We start from the raw sequence: 25,930 nt of genomic DNA, 5'->3' as shown, positions 1-25,930 counted from the left end.
GACAACGGCTGTGCCTCGTCAGCGTCATCAGGACCCAGGCTCTTAAGGAGGACCAGGACCTGTACTCGACGCTCGTTCGTTGTACTCCACGGTGCTTCACTGGCTACCTCGTGTATTGTCTCGCTCTAGTTCTCGCTTCCTTGTCTAATCCCTTGTCTGTCTTCTACTCAGGATCCTGCCTTAGTCTGGAACTCAAGGCCGCACTCACCTCTCGCTGTTTCCTGTCTCGGCGTCCCTTTGGTATACCATTGGACCACAGTGTTCGCCCGCAAGAACCTCCAACCATCTCCTTCAGACTCTTTCCTGCAAATTCTGTCTACAGAATTAAAACTCCTTACACTTACCATTCTGTCTGCCGAGTATCCTTCCGGGTTCCAGCATCTGGGTCTGCCACAGCCTGCTAGCCATGACAGAATGAACTAGCCTGAACCCCGACCCAGCTGACCCGGAAGGACTCCGCCTGGCCATATCCCAGCAAGGTATGTTGCTTTCCCGCCAAGCCGATGCTCTCACGCAAATGTCCGCTACTCAACAGGAGTTATTTCGTCGGTTGGACAACCTCACGCAAGCCCTCGCCGGAGTTACTAGCCAAACAGCTAGTTCGGTCACCGCGGCGTCCCCGGTTTCCGGTGACCTCACCACCGTCATGTCCGCCTCTCAGGATGAAAACATCCGGTCTCAGCCCGAGCCGTTCCATGGCGACGTAGAGGCCTGCGGCGGATTTTTACTACAATGTCGCCTGATATTTCAACAGTCACCCAGGTACTATCAGTCTGATCAACGGAAAGTTTCACTGTTTGTCAACTCACTCCGCAGCAAAGCACTGCAGTGGGCCCAAGCCTTTTTGGCCGCTAACCCAGTCTCTCATCTCCCCTTCGAGCGGTTCATCGGAGAATTTCGGCTTGTATTCGATCAGCCGCGAAAGCAGGAAGAAGCCACCCGGCGGTTACTAAGCCTCAAGCAGCGTAACCGACCGGTAAGTGACCACATCATAGACTTCCGCATTTTAGCGGTCGAAGCTGGCTGGCCCAATATCGCGCTCAAAGGAGTGTTCTATCAATTATTGAACGAAAAAATTAAAGACCATCTGTGTAAACAACCGGAGGCCGATAATTTCGAAGAACTGGTTACCGCCGCTCTCCCTTCAGACATACGGATTCGTGAACGCCAAGCGGAGCGGAGTTTAGTCACCCGGCGTCCACCTACGGAAACCCTTTTTTACTCTCCTCTGTACCACCCACGACCATCTGTCGGCGCAGACGATTCCAACCTGCCTTCTGAAGAGCCAATGCAGATTTGTCATTCGAAGCTTTCATCCGAAGAGAGGCTCAAGCGCCGTAATGAGGGGTTGTGTTTTTATTGTGGAGATTCCGGTCATGTTGTTTCTCAGTGCAAGAACCGTTTAAACTCCAGAACCCCTTGCTAAGAGACAGGTCGAGAGGGGACCCGTCTGAAAGTAAGCCCTTCCTTTTCATGCCTGTCAAGTTCCCAAGAAATAATCATGTTCATGAATGTTATGCCCTCATAGACTCTGGAGCCGAACACAGCCTCATCGATTCTGGTCTGGTTCGCCGACTCAGGTTACCTGTCGCCGCCCCTGTAAAAGCTGCCGGGTTAGGAGGAAAGTTGTTGTCTAAAATCACGTCACGCACCGAACCCATACAGCTAATCACGTCCGGTAATCATTGTGAGTATCACCAATTCTTTATTACCGACTCTCCTCAAACTCCCGTTATCTTGGGGTTTTCCTGGCTACATTTACATAACCCACAAATTAACTGGTCTAATTCTCGGATCACCAATTGGAGCACCTATTGTATGGCAAATTGTTTACATTCTGCTCTTCCCACTACTGTCTCGACTAAGCTCCCCGATAATGAAAACATTGATCTTTCTAAGGTGCCGTCATGCTACCACGACCTAGGATCCGTTTTTAGTAAATCCAAGGCGTGTGCGGTACCGCCTCACAGACCCTACGACTGTGCAATAGAACTGCTCAGTGGGGCCCCCCTCCCTAAGGGGAAATTATACAATCTATCCGGTCCTGAAAGGCTCTCCATGGAGAACTATATTCAGGAGGCTTTATCTCTTGGGCACATCCGACCTTCCTCCTCTCCTGCGGGGGCTGGGTTCTTCTTCGTAGATAAGAAGGACGGGTCCCTCAGACCCTGCATCGATTACCGCGAGCTCAACCAAATAACAGTAAAAGACAAATACTCCCTACCACTCCTCAATTCCGTCTTTGATTCTGTCCAGGGGGCTACCATCTTTTCAAAATTAGATCTCCGAAATGCCTACCATCTGGTTAGGGTCCGGGAGGGGGATGAGTGGAAAACCGCCTTCAACACCCCCCTTTGACACTTCGAATATCTAGTCATGCCTTTCGGCCTCACCAACGCCCCCGCCATTTTCCAGCGTCTGGTAAATGACGTCCTTCGTGATTATCTCAACCGCTTTGTATTCATCTATCTAGATGACATTCTGGTATACTCCAACAACACCACAGAACATCGTCACCACGTCAGGCTGGTTCTCGAGCGGCTTTTAGAAAACCAATTGTTTGTGAAAGCCGAAAAGTGTGATTTTCACGCTGACTCTGTCTCGTTCTTGGGGTACATTCTCGAGGCCGGCAAAATCAAGCCAGACCCTGCCAAGATCCAAGCAGTCTCCGAGTGGAGTATCCCCGAAACTCAAAAAAAACTGCAGCAGTTTCTTGGGTTCTCGAATTTCTATCGGCGTTTCATACGCAACTACAGCCAAATCGCAGCTCCCCTCACTCGTCTCACTTCTGTCAAGATCCCTTATGTTTGGAACCCTGCCGCAGACTCCGCTTTCACACGACTCAAAGAACTGTTCACCTCGGCACCCATTCTGATCCAGCCAGACATCCACAGACAGTTTACAGTGGAGTTCGACGCCTCGGACTCCGGTGTGGGGGCCGTACTGTCCCAGCGAGACCCAACATCAGGCAAACTCAAGCCATGCGCCTTCTTTTCCAGGAAGCTTAATCCTGCAGAGCAGAATTACGACGTTGGCAACCGTGAGCTATTGGCCATCAAGCTGGCGCTCGAGGAGTGGAGACATTGGTTGGAGGGGGCTGAACAACCGTCTATTGTAAGGACTGACCATAAAAATCTGGCTTATTTACGTTATGCAAAAAGACTAAACTCCAGACAAGCAAGCTGGTGTCTTTTTTTTGATAGGTTCAAGTTCACCATCACCTACCGCCCGTGCAGTAAGAACGGCAAACCCGACGCCTTGTCACGCAAATATTGCACCTCGGACGACAACACCGCTCTCCCTATCATTCCGGACTCCATCTTTGTGGGCAACCTCACTTGGGACGTAGAAACCCAGCTACTACAAGTCCAAGGTGAGAAACCTGACTCAGTTGCCTGTCCCCCTGGCACTCTGTTTGTTCCGGACAGACTCAGGTTCGATGTCATCACCTGGGGTCACAGCTCCAAGGTCGCCTGCCATGGTGGTGTTCGTCGGACCCTCGCACTCCTCAGACGTCGGTTCCACTGGCCCTCCATGGACGCGGATGTACGCCAGTACATCGCCGCCTGTACCACCTGCGCCAGGGCTAAGTCCTCCAACTCACCTCCTGCCGGCCATCTCCAGCCTCTGCCTGCGCCTCACCGACCCTGGTCCCACATCGCTATGGACTTCGTCACAGGCCTGCCTCCCTCGCATGGGTTTACTGTCATACTTACTGTTATTGACCGGTTCTCCAAAGCTGCTCAGTTCATCCACTTGCACCAAGTCCCCTCTGCTACTGAAACTGCCAACTTCCTGGTTAACCATGTCTTCTGTCATCACGGCATCCCTTCCGATATTGTGTCTGACCGCGGTCCACAATTCACCTCGCAGGTTTGGACGGCTTTCTGCTCCGCCCTCGGAGCTTCCGTCAGCCTCACATCTGGATACCACCCGCAATCCAATGGCCAGGCAGAGAGGGCTAATCAGGAGTTGGAGGCGACCCTTCGCTGTTTGGCGGCGCAAAATCCTGAGGACTGGTCGGACTACCTCGTCTGGGTGGAGTATGCGCACAATAACCACCCGTCCTCGGCTACAGGCATGTCCCCTTTTGAGGCCTCGTTGGGCTATTCCCCACCTCTGTTCCCCTCACAGGAGCTCGATCTGGCGGTACCGTCTGTCCAACTACACCTGCAGCGCTGTCAGGACGTTTGGCGCCAGGCCAGGGCCGCCCTCCTCCGGTCTGCAGAAGGTAACCGCCAGATCGCAAATCGACACCGTGTTGTCAGCCCTGACTATGTGCCAGGACAGCAGGTGTGGCTGTCCTCCAGGAAAATTCCGCTCCAGGCCACGTCCCGGAAACTGGCACCTCGCTTCATTGGCCCGTTCCCCATTGAGCGCGTTATCAATCCCACCTGTGTCCGTCTGAAACTCCCTGCCGCGCTCAAGATCCATCCATCGTTCCATGTTTCCCAAATCAAGCCTGTCCGCCAAAGCCCCCTTTGCCCGCTTGCCCGTCTGCTTACCCACCGCCCGCCCGGCTCATCGACGGCGCCCCGGCCTACACCGCCAGCCGGGTCTTGGACATTCGGCGCCGGGGTCGTGGGTACCAGTACCTGGTGGACTGGGAGGGCTACGGCCCGGAGGAGCGGTCATGGATACCTCGCTCGTTCATCTTGGACCCCTCCCTCATCGAGGACTTCCTCCGGGCCCATCCCGATCGCCGCCCTGTTCCGCCTGGAGGCGGTCGTTGGAGGGGGGGGGGGGGGGGTACTGTCACGGTGCCCCCGGCCGGGCCCTCGTCATCAAGTCCACCTGCTGGCAACGGCTGTGCCTCGTCAGCGTCATCAGGACCCAGGCTCTTAAGGAGGACCAGGACCTGTACTCGACGCTAGTTCGTTGTACTCCACGGTGCTTCACTGGCTACCTCGTGTATTGTCTCGCTCTAGTTCTCGCTTCCTTGTCTAATCCCTTGTCTGTCTTCTACTCAGGATCCTGCCTTAGTCTGGAACTCAAGGCCGCACTTACCTCTCGCTGTTTCCTGTCTCGGCGTCCCTTTGGTATACCATTGGACCACAGTGTTCGCCCGCAAGAACCTCCAACCATGTCCTTCAGACTCTTTCCTGCAAATTCTGTCTACAGAATTAAAACTCCTTACACTTACCATTCTGTCTGCCGAGTATCCTTCCGGGTTCCAGCATCTGGGTCTGCCACAGCCTGCTAGCCATGACATCATTCATTCATTCATACATTAATTCATTATCCTTTTAATAGAACTAACAACTAGGGTTGTGCCGATGGACGATACCATCGTTCATCGTGATGGGTGAGTGACATCACGATGGAGAGACACCATCGTGATGCCACGCCCCCGGCACGTTGCGAGTCGACACAATAAGCCGCGGTTACATGTGCAAAATACTTTGATGGGATCAATGGTCGGATTAGAATCCAACCGTGTACATGGCACAGAAAATTGTTTTCAGAATATAACAAACGTTCACTAACGTCACATTTTCGGTCGGAATAAATCATGGGCACATGCGCAGTAGGGTTTGAAAAACCGGAAGAGGATATAAGTTCCGCCGAGCGGCTATTTTTTTTTTCCAAACTTTATTTAATGTAACAATTCAACACAAAACAATGTTAAACAGCGCCGAGCGGCTACATACATTGACATGTCAGCTCGATAATATATGAGCCGATCTTCTAAACGTGCTTTTAATAATGTTACGGTTATTATGAAACACCTGTTCGCTCATCATTTGAATTTTAATCCGCGTGGTCAGGGCTTTTTCTGTTGAAGAATGGAGCCGGAATTAGCAGTATGCTAACACGGGCTAACAGCATTAGCTTTGGGTGGCGCTGCATTCTGGCTGCACGTAAACATGTGGGAATAACATCAGCCTTTATTTAGTCGGGACACGACTGGAAACACAAATCCACGTGATTGTTTGAATTTTTTCTAAGGACTGAGCGACATTTCTGCTTTGAAGCTCAAACCGCTGTGTGTGCTGACGATCCGAGCTGTGCTCAGACACACACTTTTAGACCCGGTTCTGAGTTCGGTAGGTCGTACCCCTAGAGCTGCGGGACGGATCGCAGTCTTAAATCTCCCACACACACCGCTCATGTAACAAAGCATCCCCCCCCTTCCCATCAATGTGGCTCTTTAATGACTCTCTTCTCTCCAATCAAGCAGGGAGGGGAGGGGCATGATCTGAGCAGCAGCAAGAAAGAAGGGTCCTTACATAGGCAGATTGGGCAGTGCTCCACTCAAATGGGGCGGGTTTTGCCTAATCAGGCAAAACTACAGAGTTCATGCAAACAGATACTGTGTTTGCATGAACTCTGTAAGTAAATTCAAGCACTTGCACTGTACGTAGTAAAGAAAAACTGTAGCAAAAGTATCAATTTCATCAAGTTATTATCAATACTTCACATTGGTATTGATACTATGGTAGTCAGATCAAACTGAACAGATCCCACCCCAGCTGACCATCAGCCTGAAACTGACTACATGTCAGTGTGTTGTGTTAAAATTAAATTGGTGATCAATCACATATTTGCATGTCACATTTGCGGCTGTAATTATTTAATATGAATGTCATTTTTGATAACCTTTTTTGCTGTTATTTCTAAATGTCGTTATTGCTGCCATAGATAAATGAATTTCCCCATCATGGGATAAATAAAGAAATCAAATCAAATCTAATCTAATCTAATCTAATCTAATCTAATCTAATCTAATCTAATCTAATCTAATCTAATCTAATCTGTCCAAGAAGTCCTCTGCCTTCGCCCACAAGTGGCTATGCTCCGGCAGCCCTGGGACCCCGAAAGCAACAAAAACATGTTAAAGAAGATAACTGAATATATTAATGTGTTTTAGTTAATTTAGTAATATATTAAGGTTCAATAAAAGGAGCCGGTTTAGCTCGTGCTGATTTGCGGCGCCTTCTGTCCGTGAAACCAGGGTTCGAATCCAGGCTGCTCCCTGTTCCCTTCTCCACCTCTGTGCCGGTCCCGAGCCCAGTTGCTTTGAGAAGGTTGCATCAGGAAGGGCATCCAGCATAAAACATTGCCAAGTTAACCATGCAACTCATCCTCAAAAGAGATGTTGTTTCACTGTGGCGACCCCTGATGGGAACAGGGAAAGAAGATTAAGGTTTAATAAAAAATTAAAATATGCTAGTTTAATGAAGTCAAAATTTATGACTCAGTTAAATAAAAAGTTATAGTTTAAATTTACTTAAAGTGTTTTATTTTATTGAACTAAAACCTTTTAAGTTCTGATTAACTTATAATTTTTAAGTAAGATAACTTAAAATATGTGAGTGGAGTGAGAATGAGAGGAAGACCGCGAATGGGATGGACAGAGGGTGTAAGAAGAGCGTTGAATGCAAGAGGGATGACTGTGGTGCAGGGGAGAGAGGCTGCTCAGGACAGGGATGGGTGGAGAGAGTTTGTGTATGGATGAATGGATGGGTGTGGTAGAGGTCTGGTCTTGGGATGAAGCGGCAAGGGGAAACCAGCCTTGGCTGAGGCCCTGCAGTGGAGGTGCCCACACTGGGCTGTGCAGCTGACCCTGGTGCAGTGTGGTGTGGCTTAGACCAGATCTCAGACCAGTCGCACGCACATACGCACACACGCACTCACGCACTGAAGGAGGAGGGTTTGGGGAAGAGACAGAGGGAGCTAAAATTGTGTGCCTTGTCTAGGCTACCCCACCTTGGTGGGACACAGCCTTGGTAAATAATAATAAAAAACTTGAAATATTATGTAATCAGTTTCCACATAAATCTTTACTTCACTAAACCTATTCGGGTTACAGTGCACGGTCATGGGCGCGATCGGTCCGTCTCCATGGGCTCTGTAAGGATGGCGACCTGTCCAGGGTGTACCAGCCTTTATCCAACAACCCAGCGGGTTAAGAAAATGGATGGAAGTTAAGGATGAAAACCCTCCCGTCGAGCAACTATATTGGATTTTTTTCCAACTTGCTGATCGAGTCACTGAAAACGTCACATGCCTAAAGCTGAGTCCCTGATTGGTTTATCCGCCGCTGCATCTCCCGCCAAAATATCACCGCGAAACTGAAAATCGCGCTGCTGCCAGACTGACCCACCGCGGTCGACGCACCACAGGACTTCAGATCGCTTCTGTGCATTGATTTATCATTAGAACTTGACACCCCTAATGCACGAATTGTGTCTGGTGAGAATGCAACTTGACCTTACACGCCTTAAGGGAACTGCGGCACACACCTGTGATCCCTTTAAAGCTATGTTCACACAGCACTCAGCAATGGAAGTTCAACTGATTACCTTTAAAAAAAGAGTCTACGTAAACGGGCTTCTGCATTCAAGACTCTTGCGTTCACATGTAGCTATATATAACTCCGAGTCTTTCATATATCAGAATGGAGCTAAAAAAGAAAAAAGCCTGAAACAAGATTCATGAGATTTTCATGACATTTCACACTAAGCCTCTTTCAGCTGTAGGTGGCGGATAGGCACTAGTGAATAACAGAAAAAAAAGAAGCCCCTTCCTGCTTGTCAAGTGTGAACACCATGGCCTGAAAGCATGTTCAAGAGCATGCATCACATGCCCAGTGTGAGCATGGCTTAAGATGCAGCCACTCCTCTCAATTAGTCATACAACAACGATAAAAACCAACAGCACCCGTACGGGTGATAAAGGCTTTAGCTGCATTCTTGTATTTGGCATAACTACTATTAGTCCATTCAGACTGACATCCTGCTCACATCTCTGCAGAAAACCAACCTCGTATTTTTCTCTTTGATGATCTTGTTTTCTTGGCTCTGCCAAATTTCCTGCTCATTCCTTCAGGTGTGTTCAATTGTGTGAGAAGTTGTGTTCTTCTCACTTCTCTCTGTTTTTTATCCCCCCTCTCCTTTTTCTTCCTCTAGCCTTTCTAGCCTTTCTTTCCACCAGTCACTGTGATGAAGTGCCCAGTGAGTGGCCGTCTCTGCTGGTAATCACCACGGTAACTCATGGCAGATCCTCTGAGCTGGCAACACCCCATCCATCACCGCCTCTGCTGCTGCAGAAAACTGATATATCAAGATGTAAATTCTGGCCCTCCCTTGTCTCAACAGAGGGGGGAGGAAAGGAGGAAATGACAGTGGAGATGAAGATGGTTGAGGAGAGGAGACAAAAAAGGAAAAATATAGAAATTAAAACTGAGAATGATGAAATTAAATGGGAAGAAAAGAAGGGTAGAGCAGAAGGAAGACTAGGAAATAACACAAGCTCAACAAAGGAGAAAGAACAGAGCAAAGAGATTTGACAGTATAAAAAACAAAGGAATCAGGAAAAGAAGAAAAAAAAGAGATGATAGTGGGAGAAAACACAAAATAACTGTAGAAGGAGAAAGCTGCCATAAAAAATAGAAGTTTATCCATCCCTATCATTTGTCCTTTTTTTCCTTAGTGTGACCAGTAAACAGAAACACATAAATAATAATATAACATTCATGTCAGGCCAGGCACACAGTGGATACAGAATTCCTCTGGTATAATGTCCTCCATTGCTACACAAGAGATACTAAAGCTAAATGAACTTACTGCTAAAACACATCTCAGAAATTTTAGCAACCCAACTCTTAATCAGTAAGAGACTCTCCTGCTGCTCCTTCACTGCCTAAGCAGTAAGTAAGTAAGTTTGTTTTGTTTTATTTATATATAGCCTGGCAGCTACAAGAACCAAAACATTTTTGAACACATTTTATGCTTGAGAAGCCAGATGCTTTAACACAGTCTCTGGAAAACAGGAACGTGCGGTCAGGAGAGGACGGTGAGGGCTGCATCACCTGCCTAATGATGGAATAAATATCTGTCCACCATCAGTGCAATTACGGCAATTTCTGTGTAATTCAAATCATTTCAACAATAATTTTATCATCAAAACCTCTCTATTTTGCGTAATTTTTGTTCAGTTAGTAAGTAGGCAGTGGGGTGAGGCTGCACCGAGCTCTGTCTCATGTTAAATGGCGCAATCCGATGCAAACTGGGCTGACTGTATGCCTCTTGGTAACTCAGTGTGTGCTACCAATGTAATGCTTTATGAAATACTTTTATAGAAGGTAATATTATGATATGTTCTCACTTTCCATATAAAAGATAGTGTATTTCATGTTTGTCTATCATTTATTTAGATATGACAAAAAGCTGCACTGAAAAGTCACAAAGTGAGGCAGGCGGTATAGCTCTGCATCAGTGTAGAGGCAAGTACAGCAACAGCACCCAGAATTTCTTTATTGTGATAATGATCTATTTGTGGAATTATAAAGATTAAACCTGGAATAACCTCTAGCAGTACTTTTATACATTTACTCAAATATTCATCAAATGAGCAGAAACCCAAGAAACAAAAACTGAAGAAATCCAGTAGAAACTTTCCAACACCTTAAACAAGTTAAAGTTTTATGTACCTTTTCCGGTGCATGGGAGCATCAGAGCCAAATTCAGATCCCAGCTGTTTTCCAGAGTGACCTGGTCATTTCGGACTCTTAACAGTATTACTGTGACAATCTGCTAGAATGGGACGCCTGTGTTAGAGCAACATATATTTCATTTGCTATTCTTTTCTTTATGATCCAGGCTCTGCACAGAAATAACACTTTCTTCATAAGTCCTGCCCACTTTTTTTAATTTAAACTCATCTTTAAATGCAAGTTGAGCCACTTAAGAGAGTCAGAGCTGTGACCACTGTGTGCATTTAGCTTTGAAATAAAACATCAGTCTAAAAAGACTGCACAATATTCCAGCACTGTTCCTGCTGGAGCAGAGCTTCTCTGGCAACCAAGGACAAACGTAGCTACTACACGTTTTGGGATGAGTCTGGGTTGTCTCTGAATGCTTGGCTTCTTGGTCAGGATGCACCTGGGAGGAAAACCCTTTAAACAACATCTAGTATTTGTTTGTGGAACTCATCAAAAGCTAAAAGTCCGACACCAGCAGTTTCATGTGCTTCGGCTCTAATTTAAGCAAAGAACAGAATCTTTGCCAACCATAGATGACAGATGTGGAAGATCTCAGTGCTTTTACCTTCATTACCTGATTACTCATCTTTGGTTTTGCACATAAGAAAAATGCTACAGCTATAAAGGAAAAGAAACTTGCATCAACATCTCCTTAACAGATTTATCTATCTGCCTCCATTTAATATGAGCATTTTTCAGCTCACTGAGTTACCAAGTTACAGGGAATAGCAGGCTATGTGGATGTAAATGCAGCCCCAACAACAGTGAGATTAAACACGGTGGAGCAAAAATTAAGCTCTCATATGTCTAATTTTGAGCCTGGAGATATAGTCATGAAACAATATGGTTTTGCAACATAAAACAAGATGTCTTTTACTATTTCTCCAAATTTAATATTAAACCACTGAGCAGTAGGGCTGGTCAAACAACTCATCATCCTCTCCCTCCCTCTCACTCAAGGTGTAGAAAGAATTAAACATAACAGGACAAATAACTCAGAAAAACACAGTAAAAAAGCTAAACAACTTAACACATTTGGAGAAAAACCCACACTTAAACCCAAATCCGTCCAGCCAGCCAGACAGGCAAAGGGAATGGTATCCCACAATTCCTTGCGCTGCCGATCTAACAGCAGCACCAAAGTTACACCTACTTAATTGAATTAATTTGAATGAAAGCAAAATAACTGTCTGATAACCACATGTTATTTTTAAGCTGACTTAACTAAAAAAATGATTTATCTTAACTAAAGCAAATATTTAAGTTAGATCAATGTAAATGGTTTATCTTTACAATATCAATACGTGGTCTTATCACCCTCTTATGTTGGAAAAAGTATTATCTGAGCTTCTTCATCCACTAAATCATCTCCAAATGGACACGCCATGCTCCCTCACCTCTCTGAAAACAAACTAACCTTCAACTAAACCTGCTCCAGACCAGGTTATGTTCAGAGCATGAGTTGCTATGGCAACTTGACATACCCTGAAACATACCTGCATTTTTGTAACCGAAAGCTGAGGTTAATAATAATAATAATAATAATACATTTTATTTAAAAATACACTTTATATTTTGGGTAAAATCTCAAAGCGCGACAATGAAAGCAGGAATTACAATGGTTTAAGATAAGAACAAAGTATAAGACAAAAAATAAATAAATAAAAAATGGTTATCCGCTTCCTTAGCCTCAAACTTACCCTGGTAACTCACATAACCTGCTTTTTGGAATACCCCCCCTGGGGCCTGTTTCAGAAAGGAGGTTCAACCAACTCTGAGGTTAAACTTGAACTCTGAGTTGGTCAATCGAGAGATTAACAACTCTGAGTTTTCTGTTTCAGAGAAGCTGATCGGAGTTAGGTCAAACAACTCTGAATGGACTGATTCGGAGTTAAGCGTGCGCACCGCGACTATAAGAAGCCATTATCAATGGAGCGCAGATATCACGAGTCACCATGGCAACCGTGGAAAAAAAGAGGTCTGCATATTTTTCGCCAGCTGAACTTGACGTGCTGCTGCAGAGTTACAGTGAATATGAGCACATATTCCAGAAGAAAAGCAACACCGCTGCATCTGCAAAACAGAGACAGTTAGCGTGGGAAAACATAGCTGCTCAAGTTAATGCCTAAGTTTGCATTTAAATCATTGTTGTAGAATATTGGCTGTAATAACTTTTTAAATAGCGTAAGGTGTGAAATGAAAAAAATGGGGATATTTAGGTGTACTTTTAAAGTGTTATTCCTGGTGTAATTGCATGAAATGCTGCATAGTGTACAGAACCAATCTGGGGGAAAAATGCATTTAACGTCGGTAATGTTTAGAGGACTTTTTTGTTAACTTTCCCCTCTTGCAAACGTTGGTCAGTTTAATATTAATACATGCAATTGTAGCCGGCCTCACAGGGTTCGGTGTCGGTAGATGTGAATGAAATTATGGCGCTCAGACACACACGTCTGTTCACTCCACATGTCTCTTTATTATAAATCTTGCACAGCAGAACACATGCCCCCTAACGTCCCACTACCATAACTGCAGTAGTAAATGCATGAACATGAGACACTGCATGGGCTGCTACAGAATTGTGTTTTTAAAAGTAAACTTTTGTCTACCCTTGTATTGATCGAGTGGTATAGGTCTATATGGGATTAAGAAAGTAAGCAGTGCTAGCAAATTGTGTTTCCAAAAAGTAATTGTTACATTAATCTAATTCAATGTCCCTGATTTCATTTTCATGTAGATGCAATCCTGCAGGAATTAAAAGAACATGGCAGCAGCTAAAAATGAAGTATAAAAAAATTATTCAATCAGGTCAAATTTGAGCATGTCATGGATGTAGGTTTTGTTGACAATATTTGACATATGAAACATCTAAATAGCAATACCTAATGTTGTTTTCATTGTATATATGTAATTGACTGCAACGAAAAACGGTAACGCTCAAACAAAAACGTATGGGGAAATGACAAAAAATCGAATCTAGGTCTCAAAATCCTCGCACGACGTAAATGTAATTCTCTACGAATTAATGCAGCCTCCTCGTCTATTGGGTCCTCCAAAAAAGGACAAGCCATTCTTGTCACCTAGACCGTCTCTGTATGACGGAAATTTGGGCAATGAAGGTAAAAAGCGAAAAATACCCCTTCGTCTTTAAAAAGGGGAGGGGACCGGCAGAAACCTTGAGTTTAGAGGATAAAACCTGCTCCGGACCAGGTTAGGTTCACAGCATAAGTAACCATGGACACTGACTCCGAGTATAAGTTACCTCTCTTTCAGAAACGGGTTTGACTTACTCTGCTTTCTCTGGTTTAACAAACCTCCCATTCTGAAACGGAAAACCCAGGGTTTCCCTGATTTCAGGGTTAACGCACTCAGAGTTCACACTTAACCTCCTTTCTGAAACAGGCCCCTGGTCATCTTCTAGATGTTGATGTCACTTAACTGTTTAAAACCCAATTCAATTAAAATTGTGCTTTTATTTCATTTTTTTAATTTCAATTTCACAGCACACAATAATAAATTACACAAAATTCTTGTCTTTGATGAAAATGAAAGTGGACATAAAGAAGTAAACTTCTTATCTCTGCCCCATTTAACTAAACCATGAAACCAAGAACCAAATATATCTCTTTGTTATGCAAAAAAAATATATATATATATATATATATATATATATATATATATATATATATATATATATATATATATATATATATATATATCACATGGCTGACAAAACAGGTTTTCAGCATGGAATGTGTTTTAATGAACATATTTTCAACATATTCTGGTAGAATAGTCATGTTTTGTCAGCCATTGCATGTATTTCTTTATTTAAATTGCTGTAAATCAAGAGCAGATGAAAAAAAACATTGAAAAAACCTTGTAGGTATGATATAGAAGTTACTACGACGGCCCACAAGCCTTCTGCTGCATTCTATTCAAAAGCATCCACTTGCATATAGAAAGATCCATGAAGATCTTTGTTTTCCTGAGCTGACATCTAGATCAAAACTTTACGGCTGGATGACTCCAATTTTGCTCACCATTTTTGTTGCACCAATAACGCTATGTTGGAGTTTGAGGGGCTGTAGAATAGCAGGAGAGCGTGTAAACAGAGGGATGATGGGAAATGGGGGTTGGATTACTCAACACCAATGATTCCACCCACAGCTCAGAGTCGAATGTCAACTACTGCCTCTGTGCAGAAACTATGTCCTAGAAAACAACAGGTTTTTAGATTTTGGCTAAAATAACAGAATCATTAAAATATCAGTGGGAACAATTTTACAATAGAACAATAGATGATCATAGTGGAAATTTACCTGTATGCGCGAAGGAATAAGGAACAATTTCTGATGCCACCAATCTCAGAGAAGAGATTGATTAAAATTAAATTCCAGACATCTGAAGATCAAAAGCAAAAGACTTCCCTGAATTTTGTTTTAATGCAAACAATTAAAAGCTTAATATATTTTCTGCAGCAAAGTCCAACCACAGAATACAGCCTACCCAAAACTAAATAAAGATCAGCTGTGATCCTCAACAGCAAATCTATACACCAGAAACGCCTCAGGTTTCCAGCAGCGGAGTAAAGGACAAACAGACTTACTGTTTTGCCGCTGCAGCTTAGCTCTGATGGTTTCTGTGGAGACAAAAATGGAGTTCAGATGTAAATTAGACAGTCCTCTTTGAGCTTTTTATAGTGTGCTAACAAAGTGCACGTGTGTACTGAGGTCTCATCAGGATTTTAGCCATGACATCATCTGTATCCTCCCAGTCCCTGAAGCAGCACACCAGCTCTGAGAATGTAAATGTGCCTGAGCCGGATTCAAGACTGGGGGAGGAGGTGAATCGTTAATAAAATAGCAGCACGATTTATTGCATCTTAAGGGCAAGAGCACTGCGCACACAGACACTCACGCTCACAACACCTGAAAGACACCATCTGGACAGTAATGACCTTTCTAAATAAAGGGTAGGCAACATGAAAACATGGTGTAGTGAAAACAGTCCAACACTAGCAGGAGAACTGACAATCAAAATAACTCATCAGGAACCTTTAGATTCATTGCAGACTCTCATCTGTCTAACGATACACATGAATACACATTAAAGAATCAGAGACATGTTCAGATTTTATTTTCGGCATAAAGGTTAACAGGATTGTAAAGACTGACTTGGTGAACCCAGGAAAAATATCCTTTGTGTCTCTGTGTTAAACTGATGAATCCTTGAGCTTGTTAAATGGGTTTTAAATAGAAAACCAGCATAAAACAGGTCAACCATCAAGTCTGAGAATCCAAAATGTTGACTGAATAAAAGGAAAAGTATTGAGAGGTGTAAGGATAAAATGATAAAGGAAACACACCACATTGCCAAAGTATTTTAAAAAAATAAAAGAAATACATTACAACAGACAGGTATTAACTTTAGTAGCAGTGGGGGTTTTTCTCAAAATTAATTTGTCTAAAAAATAATAAATTATATTAACTTGTGAGATTTTGGTTTCTGCAGCGGTTCCACCTCAAATTAGCAAAATTTAAAAATGAATTATGTAACCCCAAATAAAACGTTTTTTTGTTCTCCAAAGTTCTACAAAAATCCTTATTTCCAGGTTATGAATATGTTTGTTTGATCAACCTTGATGTTTTGTTTGTATCAGGTTTACCGCCCCTTCTGGAAGTCGTTTGAGACTAGGAAGTGATTCCTGTCCTAGTCTCAGGTCCCGCCATCCTCTGTTGTGACAGGTCTGGGTGATTCTCTTCTCAACGCGTAGATTGTTTTATCTCTTTTGTGCTTCTGGGTGGAGACCTTTTGTGACTATAGGCATTAATGTTTTGGAGACTGGCAGTCACAGACTTGTAATTTTCCATTTATGTCAGACTAAATCCAGTGATGAAACTGAAGTCATTTCGTCCCTTACCTCAACACAACGCAAAGGAAAGAGGGTTAAACAAGGCTTTTTCGTAATTCAAAATTTTGAGAACTTTTAGTTCTCAAGAAGAGGAGTAGAAGAATTATTTTATCAAAAATCATAAACATGAGAAAAAGTAGAGGCAAGATTCTGCCAAAGGAGCTAAACACCTTCACCCTTTTATACAGGCGTTTTAGTTAGTTGACATTCTTTCGACTACCATAACTCTTCTACCGTTGATGCATTTACCGTAATTCCAGAAGATTCTGAAGTAGAAAAAAGCCACCCTGCGCTCATATGGTAGGGACATGGTTAGGCTATCAATGTAAATCAGCTGATTCTTTTGCAGAGAAAATGACGTTATGCTGATATACAACACTACAGGATTAGTGGCTTTGCATATCGATACAAATCCGACATGTAAAGCCACTGAACTGTGTAAACTGTCAAAGATTTACGGTGGGATTTACGGTGTGTCAAGAGTGTGTGTGATTAGGTGTCGCTGGGGACATCTCCGGTGTTAAAGGGTTAATACAACAATATTTAAAATAGCTGAAAACAAACAGAAGATTTGATTTGCTGAACAATGTACTAAGCAGATACCGGTAGTAAATGTCAGCCAGCAATCACGCCAATGACCTAGCAAGAGAGGGAACACCTACAGAAGATGCCATACTTATGACCTGACGGTCAGTAACTAAAAGACTGGATTTTCTGGAAGAAATAGTTAAATGAAACAAAGACAGCATTTTTTTATTTTTAACAAATGAATGAGGAAAAAGGTTTTAAAGGCTGTGAAACTTTAAATGAATTGGAGGATTACAGTTGTAGAGCGTCCTGTGAAAAGCAAATGGTTGTCATGTGTTTAATGTTCAGCCAAGGGAGGAGGACAGTGTGTTCGTGCCAGAACGGGCCATATGCATAAACCGAGCTGAGCCAAAGCAGCCTAGACTGCCATGAAGCAGCTTCCAGCAGCTTTTCCTGCCATCACTGCTCCAGTTTGCTGTCATGGAGGGAACTGGACACCACAGAGCATGCTCTGAGAGGGACAGACAAGAACTGACTTTCATCTTGGAGGTTTTTAAATCTCATTTAGATGTTTCTTTGTTTTTATATATAATAAAATAAAATGATTCAGAAGACAAAATTACTCAAATTTCCCATATCTGCATGACACAATTTAATTGCAGCTGTGGTGTAGCGGAAGTTCTGTTGAGCTCTGATTGGAATAGTGCAAGTTTGATTCCCGCCGTGCTCGCCCTTGGGAACCCAAACTGGACCCCGGATGGAAGGTTGGCACCAGTGTTCGGCAGCGGAGCCACCACCACTGTGTGAATCTGTGCGTGAATGGGTTTTGACTGTAAAGCGCTTTGGGCCTTTGAGGAAGGTAGACAGTTTACAAGTATACGCCATTTACCATTTAAACCGCAATGTTGACAAAACACAAACAGTGCATTGTTTACTTTATACACTTAATTTATGATTTTCTGCCTTATGAATTCTTGCACCTGTAGCCATGTCTAATCTTTCTGCGTCTTTTTCCATTGCACATGCACAGAAATAAATGTTCTTCCCACATCATGTCATACAACTAATACAGAACATTCACTTGATGAAGCTACTCAGGGAGCTGAAGTAAATCACATGCCCATATAAGGCTTAAATATGTTTCAAACAGCTGCAGATATGAGGCTTATGTGGGATCCACTCATTAACAGAGTTATGAAGTGTTTAGCAGAAGAAAAGGGATTAAGGTCCAACCTCTCTGACCTTGCAACACCATCATAATTACTGGATTTGCTCAGAATCAGAGTATTTTAAATGAATATGTGTGGCATGGTCATTTTAAAGAGACAGTAAAAGGTGACTCTTTTGAGTTCATTTGACTCAAAGGGACTGATTGTCACACAGGTTTACAACTACCTCCAGAGAAAGACGTGAAAAATTCAAGAATGTCTGAGTTCTCTCTGAAACAAACGTCCAGGTCTCTGCAGGCTAGCCTCTCCATTCATCACCCCCACCGCAGTCACAATAGCTGCTGTCACCTGAAACTAAAACTCCCACTAATTGTGTGTTTTGCGTGCATTACGTCTTTGTGGCCTCCTGTGTGGTGTTGATCAATCACAGTGCAGGAGAGGGAGTGGGGGCAGGAGATTTGGTTAAGTGTAACACCAGCCCACCTTTTGCACCATCTATGTTGCGAGTGCCCTCAAATAAATCACTGTTAGAATATCAAGACCAAGTAGTAGGAGGGAGAGGAAAACACATACTGTGTTTGAGTTTAAAAACCAAAAAAGGAGGAGCTCATTAATCTTAGATAGTCTTCAGTGTGTTATGATGCAGAAAGTTTATTTATTGACATGCCAGAATTATAATAGAAAGTGGCTTTTACAAAGACCACTTTATAGAGGGATCTTTAAGAAACACCAACAAAGGGAACAGTACTGTGTCAATTCAACGCATAATGTATTGCGCATCAAAACCATAAAACCGTGAATCAAAACCCCAAATCTGCAAATCAAAAAGCATAAATTGAGAACCAAAACCCATAATTTGCTATCAAAAGATATAACTCAAAGCGCAATCATATTTCTCAGGTGCCAATTTGTTTTCTCAATCCATCCATCCATCTTGCTCTGCTTATCCGTGACCGGGTCAGGGGGGCAGCAGTCTAAGCAAAGATACCCAGACTTCCCTCGCCATGGCCACTTTCTTCAACTCCTCTGGGGGGACCCCGAGGCGTTCCCAGGCCTGAGCCACCTCAACTGGCTCCGCCAGTCCAGTGGTACAATTCCCGACTGCTACATGATGCTTCAGAGATGTGTCAGCCAATACACTCCCACAGCATCCAGAGACTTGAGGTACTCAGGGCGGACTTTGTCCACTCCAAGAGCCTTGCCACGGAGGAGCTCATTGACTACCTCAGTAACATCGGCTTGGGTGATAGAGAGCCTCACCCCAAAGTCCTCATTCTCTGCTTCCTCAAAAGCAGGCGTGTCCGTGAGATTGAGGAGATCCTCAAAGTGTTCCTTCCACTGCCTGACAATGTCCCCAGTCAAGTCAACAGCTCCCCACCTTACTGAAAACGGTGCCTGTAGAGACCTCCTTTCCCCTTCTGAGGCGCCAGACGGTTTGCCAGAATCTTTTCGAGACCAACCAATAGTCCTTCTCCAAGGCCTCACTGAACTCCTCCCAGGACAGAGTTTTTGCCTCCGCAACAGTCCGGGCCCCAGCTTGTTAAGACTGCCGGTACCTGTCGACTGCCTCTTTCTTCAGCATGACGGCATCCCTTACTTCCGATGTCCACCACCTGGTCCGGTGGTTACCGCCGAGACAGGCACCAGAGACCTTGCAACCACAGCTCAGAGCAGTAGTAAAGACAATGGAAGTGGAAAACATTGTTCACTTGGACTCAATGTCCCAAACCTACCTCGGTACCTGTTTGAAGTTCTCCCGGATGTGGGATTTAAAGTCTTCCCTAACAGAGGACTCAGCCAAATGTTCCCAGAAACATTAAGAATGTAAATGTGGTGTCACGGTGAGGGGGCTCGAGAGCAGGTAGGACCTAGATGCAGAGACGGGAGGCAAACGGTTCCAAGGCTAGAGGGTTTATTAACCAAACAAAAGGCGCTGCAGAGCAGGACCACAAAACAAAACAAAACTCACTGTGGCGTGGCATGAAACATGGAACAGGGCATGAAAGGACGACGTGGCATGAAGACGTTACACCATGACCCGAAGCTAATGGACCAGCACAAGAGGAAGCCAGAGACAAGACTTATATACAGACAGGGCAGACAAGACACAGGTGAACACGATCAGGGCAGATGGGGACCAAAGGAAGTACAACTCAAGACATGACAAGACAGGAACCCTTTCAAAATAAAACAGGAAACAGAACCAAACAAGCCAGAACAAGAACTAAAACAAAAACCAAGACAAAACAAACTCAAACCATGACATGTGGAGATGTTTTCCTCTCATTTAGAACGAATTCCATTTCTGAACTCGTCCAACCAACCCTGATGGTTTCTTTTTCTAATAACAGCCTTTTAGATGTTCTTAACAATTCTGCTCCTGTCAAAACCCGTCTGTTTCATTTGCTAAATCTTCTTCATGATTCACTCCAGAACTCCACAAAATGAAAGCCAAATGCCGGCAGTTAGAACGGTTTTGTAAAAGAACTGGCTCTCCCATTCATAGAGAAATTTACAAAGAACATATTCTGCTATACGGACTTGGTTTGTAACACTAAAAAAGAATTACTTCACTGAACTGATTGATGCAAATAAGAGAAATTCCAAAACTATTTTTTCTTTAATGAATAAAATCTTTCAACCCTGTGACTGTTGTCCTCCTCATTTCTATTCAGATGACAACTGTAATTTTCTTCAGTCATTCTTTGACCAGAAAATTCACAATATCCATCAGCCTCTCCATTCCTCTACCTCTCCTCCTATCCCTTCTGACTCTTTTTATGTTTCTCATATATTTTCTTCCTTTCTGCTCCCTGATCCCAGTGAAATTTCCCGCCTCATCCATAAATCCAAACCATCAACCTGTCTGCTCGATCCCCTCCCAACATCCCTGGTTAAATCCTGCCTCCCTTCTCTTCTTCCTTTCATTTCTGCAATTATACACTCCTCATTGAAATCCGGTATTGTCCCCTCACTCCTCAAGACCGCTGCTGTCAAACCCATCCTAAAAAAGCCTGGCTCAGACCCCAATTCCTTTCATAATCTCCGTCCTATTTCTAACCTCCCCTTCATCTCCAAAATTCTCAAAAATAGTCCCCTCCCAACTTCACCATCATCTCAAGCAAAAAAATGTATTTGAACCCTTTCAATCTGGTTTTCGCCCCCTTCATAGCACTGGAACTGCCCTAACAAAAATCACCAATGACTTTCTCCAAGCAGTTGATTCTGGACTTATCACCATATTCATCCTCCTTGACTTGAGCGCAGCATTTGACACCATATCCCACTCCATCCTCCTTCACATACTTTCAGCTCTTCGTATTGAGTCCACCCCCCCCTCCCCTTGTTTCACTCATACTTCTCAAGCCCCACTCAGTTTATCCAACTGAATTCTTTTAAATCTCAACCCACACTCATTTTCTCTGGTGTTCCTCAAGATTCTGTTTTCGGTCCCCTCCTCTTCATTACCTACCTACTACCCCTTGGCAATATTTTCCGTAAATTCAGCATTGATTTTCATTGTTTTGCGGATGACACTCAGCTGTATCTGTCCAGTAAACTGAACTCTTCTCTTCCACCTGCTTCCCTTTCCTCCTGTCTGTCTGAAATAAAAATCTGGTTCACCTCAAAATTCCTCAATTTTAACAGTGATATAACCGAATTGCTCCTTGTAGGTTCCAAATCCACCCTTTCCAAAGTTTCAAGTTTTCCATTTTCCATTGATTCCTCTCCAGTTTTCCCCTCCCCTCAGGTAAAGAGTCTGGATGTCATCCTTAACAGCACATTATCCTTTCAATCTCACATCAATAGCATTACTCTGTCTGCATACTTTGATCTACGCAATATTGATCGTCTCCGCCCCTCCCTCACTGTCCCCTCTGCCTCCATTTTAGTTCATAGTCTACTCCAGTGGTCGGGAATCTTTTTGGCCGTGAGAGCCATGAGCACCACATATTTTTAAATGTAATTTCGTGACAGCCATACAATATGTTTAAAACTAAAAAAAAGTTAATGTGTGCACTTTATGTAATTTCAACACTTTTAAAGTACAATAAGTCTGTGGGTTATTTTAGTAACATTGTTATTGTAGCGGACTGAGTTGGACTGGGTGGCTGTTCTAAGTTCCGAAGTTCATTGAATGCATCAAGCAGAGATGCTGGTTGACCCTCAGTTCTGTTGCTCAGCCTGTCGTTGGGGAGTTTGGACCAATGGGGTTCAGCTATGGGCCGAATAAGGGAAATAGGAGGGCTGGTTTGGGAGCGGTGTAATAAAAGGTTGGGGGGGAGTGCTCTAAGCCGGAGAGATTCAGGAGTTGCTGAGTAAGTTGTACAGCGTTTGTTACGGCCTGCAGTAACCAGAATAAAGAACCGTAAAAGAGTTTAAGTCTTCGTGCCTCAGTGTGGGGCAGGGACGCTACATTATGCTGTTGCTAATAAATGAACAGTATTTCTTACCATTAATGCGACTTCTGGTGATGCATGGTGGTTTTGCTGATGGTCTTGTCTGGTTGAAATGTGGTGAGTTTAAGCTTAATGTAGCTGTTGAGACTTTGATCTGTTAAGCATGATCATAGGTTGGTCTTAAAGTTCTTTAGATGTGAGAAAGACTGCTCACATGCATACGTAGAGCCAAACATTGTCAGTACACACGCTCACACGTTGCAGTCTGTGGTATGTGTGACGGGCAGCATGTTCTAATCAGTGCGCCACTTCATCTTGTGCCTGAGCCCACTATCCCTCCCCTTTTTCTTCTCAAAGACTGGAGCGCGCATCTGCCGGGATGGCAATTCACATGTTTCAAGCTAGTACAAACTGGCACCGCATCACGCCTGTGAAGGACTGGTCTAATTAAACTTTTTTTCTTCTTTTTAATAATCAAAGATTTGTCTGCGAGCCAGATGTGGCCATCAAAAGAGCCAGATGTGGCTCGCGAACCATGGGTTCCCGACCCCTGGTCTAGTCACTGCTCGCCTCGACTACTGCAATGCACTTCTCTCTGGTCTTCCCAAGAAAACTCAGAATAAACTTCAGCTGCCCGCATCATCACCAGAACTCCTTCATCACATCACTCCCGTTCTCAAGCAGCTGCTCTGACTTCCATTAACTTTCAGGATTAAATTTAAACTCTGTCTCTTTACGTTCAAAGCCCTCCATAACTTGGCTCCCTCTTATGTTTCTAATCTCCTCCATATCAACACTCCCTCTCGCTCTATCTGGTCTTCTTCTTCTTCCCTTCAGCTTTCCGTCCCTCTGGCCCGTATGGTCACCATGGGGAGCAGTGCCTTCAGCCGCTCGGCTCCCCAACTCTGGAACTCTCTCCCCCCAGACCTCCGTAACATTGACTCCTTTTAAATTTTTAAATCCAGACTGAAACCCGTCTGTTTAAATTTCTTTTTCCAGATCACAATTTTTCATCTGCTGTCTGATTTTATTCATGATTTTAACTTATTTATTGTTTTAAAACATGTTGTGATTTTATTTTGTTTTCTTTTGAATCTGCAGTGTCCTTTAATGTTCTGAAAGGCGCTTTTAAAAAGTAGTAGTTTAGCAGCTTTACCACAACCTGCAGGACAATAGCCACTTTGAAGATTTTCCGTCAGGGTTCAGACCACACCACAGCACTAAAACTGCACTAGTTGGAGTCTCTAATGACTTATTATTGGCCTCAGAAAAGGTTCAACTGTATTCTGGTCCTGTTGGACCATTAACACTATCAACCATAGTATTTTAGTCCAAAGATTAGAGCATGACATAAGGATCAGAGGATCTGCCCTCCAGTGGTTTGAATCCTATGTGTCCGATAGGTACAAGTTTGTTATTTTAAATGCACAGTCGTGTCATTGCACTCGTGTTAGCTACGGAGTCCCACAAGGCTCAGTTCTAGGATCCATCTTGTTATGCTTTACATAAACATAATATGGAAACACTGCATTAACTTTCACTGTTATGCGGATTATACGCAGTTATATGTATCCATTAAACCTGACCAGAATGAACATAAAGAGAAACCTAATGCTTGCATCAAAGACATCAAGGCCTGAATGACAATTAACTTCCTCCTCCTAAACCCAGAAAAAACTGAGTTAATTATATTGGGTCCTAAATACCTAAGAGATGCTCTGTCTGATCAGATAGTCTGCCTGAACGGCATAAATATAGCTTCCAATTCCACAGTTAGAAACCTAGGGGTTTTATTTAACCAAGATTTATCATTTAATGCTCAAATTGTACAGGCTTGTAAAACTGCCTTTTTTTTTTACCTGCACAATTTAGCTAAGATCAGAAAGATATTATCGTGATGCTGAAAAACTCATCCATGCAAATGTCACATCCAAGACTGGATTACTGTAACTCTTTGCTAGCAGTGTGCCCTAAAAGTTCCTTAAGAAGTCTACAGCTTGTTCAGAAAGCAGCAGCTAGGTGTTAGCAGGAACTAGCAGAAGAGTACACGTTAGCTTCACTTCACTGGCTCCCAGTTGAATCTAGAATCAAGTTCAAAATCCTCCTGCCAATCTATAAGGCTTTAAATGGCATGACCCCATCCTATATTAAAGATTGCATAAGCCTTACCAACCAAACAGAACACTTACAACCAACACAGAACACAACTCACAAGGACTGCTTGTGGTTCCCAACATTTTTAAAAGTACAGTTGGAGGTAGAGCTTTATACCACCAAGCCCCTGTCTTATGGAATAAGCTCCCAGCTCGTGTAAGAGAGGCAGAGTCATTTTCTACATTCAAAGTTAGGCCTAAAACACTTCTCTTTGGACAGGCTTATTGCCAGACTAGCTAGTAATCAGAGAATTTTTAACTTATCGCTCCCCCTACTTCCCCTTTTGTAATGAAGTTTGGGGGTAAAAGTACAATTGTCATTACATCTATTATACATTTTCTGCCTGCTAAGATCTATACTATATTGTATTAATATATCCTAAAAATATAGATTTTGTATTATTTTTATATTACAACCCGCTATAATTACCATAGTGCATGCAACTTACTAAAAACCAATCTTTGTGTTTTACTATGTTTTACTGTGTTTTATCGTGCCTGAATGTGTTTTATCATCTTTTATTGTCAAGCACTTTGTGATTTTTATCTTGATAGGTGCTCTACAAATCAAGTTTATCATTATTATTATTATTTATTATTATAATAAAATGTTTAATTTAAATTTAATGACAATTACCAATTATTAACAACTAATACTAACCAATTAGCTGTTAGGCTGCTAAAATTCGGGGAAAGTATGGTGCACTGGGATTCTGTCCTCTATTCTCCTCTCCTCTATTCTTGATCATTTATTTATCATTTAGTTCTCCATGCCTCTGTTTGGTGTAGTGCATATCATGCATTGTCCCTCTTTCCCACTCCCCTCCGGGGGAGCGGGAGTGATTCCAGATTCAAGTTGGCTTGTCTGTGCTTCTGCACCTGACCGTGGAACTCGTCTCTGGCTTCTCTCTGCTCCTACCCCTGTACTTGGTTGTGGACCCTCATGTCATGGTGCCTCTGTCAGCTCTCCTCCCCCTCCCCTCTCTGCTTGGCCACTGATTCTACCCAGCTGCGTCCACTCAACTCATCAAACCGCCAGACCTACTTAAGGAGCTCCAGGACCAGTATTCAATGCCAGTTCGTTGCCCCCTGATGGACCTTCGTACCCACGAGTGGATGCCAGAATCTGTGACTACCCAAGCTGAACCACATCTGAAGCTACCTACCTCTCAACGTAGCTTCGCCGAACCTCCAGCCACGTCACAAGCCATCGCCAAACCTCCAGCCTCGTCACGAGCCATCGCTGAACCTCCAGCCTCGTCACGAGCCATCGCTGAACC

At 43.6% G+C, this 25,930-nt stretch overlaps 1 protein-coding gene across 7 annotated transcripts in view; it reads right to left on the bottom strand.

Moving 5' to 3' along the window:
- Positions 1 to 25,930, bottom strand: part of enox1 (ecto-NOX disulfide-thiol exchanger 1) — a 197,006-nt gene that overhangs the window by 136,995 nt on the left and 34,081 nt on the right. For all 7 annotated transcript variants that reach the window (XR_013652696.1, XM_078939581.1, XM_004081660.5 and 4 more), the window contains one exon: positions 15,096 to 15,128. The gene's annotated coding sequence lies outside the window, so the exon portion shown is untranslated. The remainder of the gene's footprint in view (positions 1 to 15,095; positions 15,129 to 25,930) is intronic.

The sequence above is a fragment of the Oryzias latipes genome, chromosome 21, assembly GCF_053564925.1.
Source record: "Oryzias latipes strain Hd-rR chromosome 21, Olatipes_Hd-rR_3.1".
NCBI classification, from domain to species: Eukaryota; Metazoa; Chordata; class Actinopteri; order Beloniformes; family Adrianichthyidae; genus Oryzias; species Oryzias latipes.
This window is presented reverse-complemented; position numbering and strand designations above follow the sequence as displayed.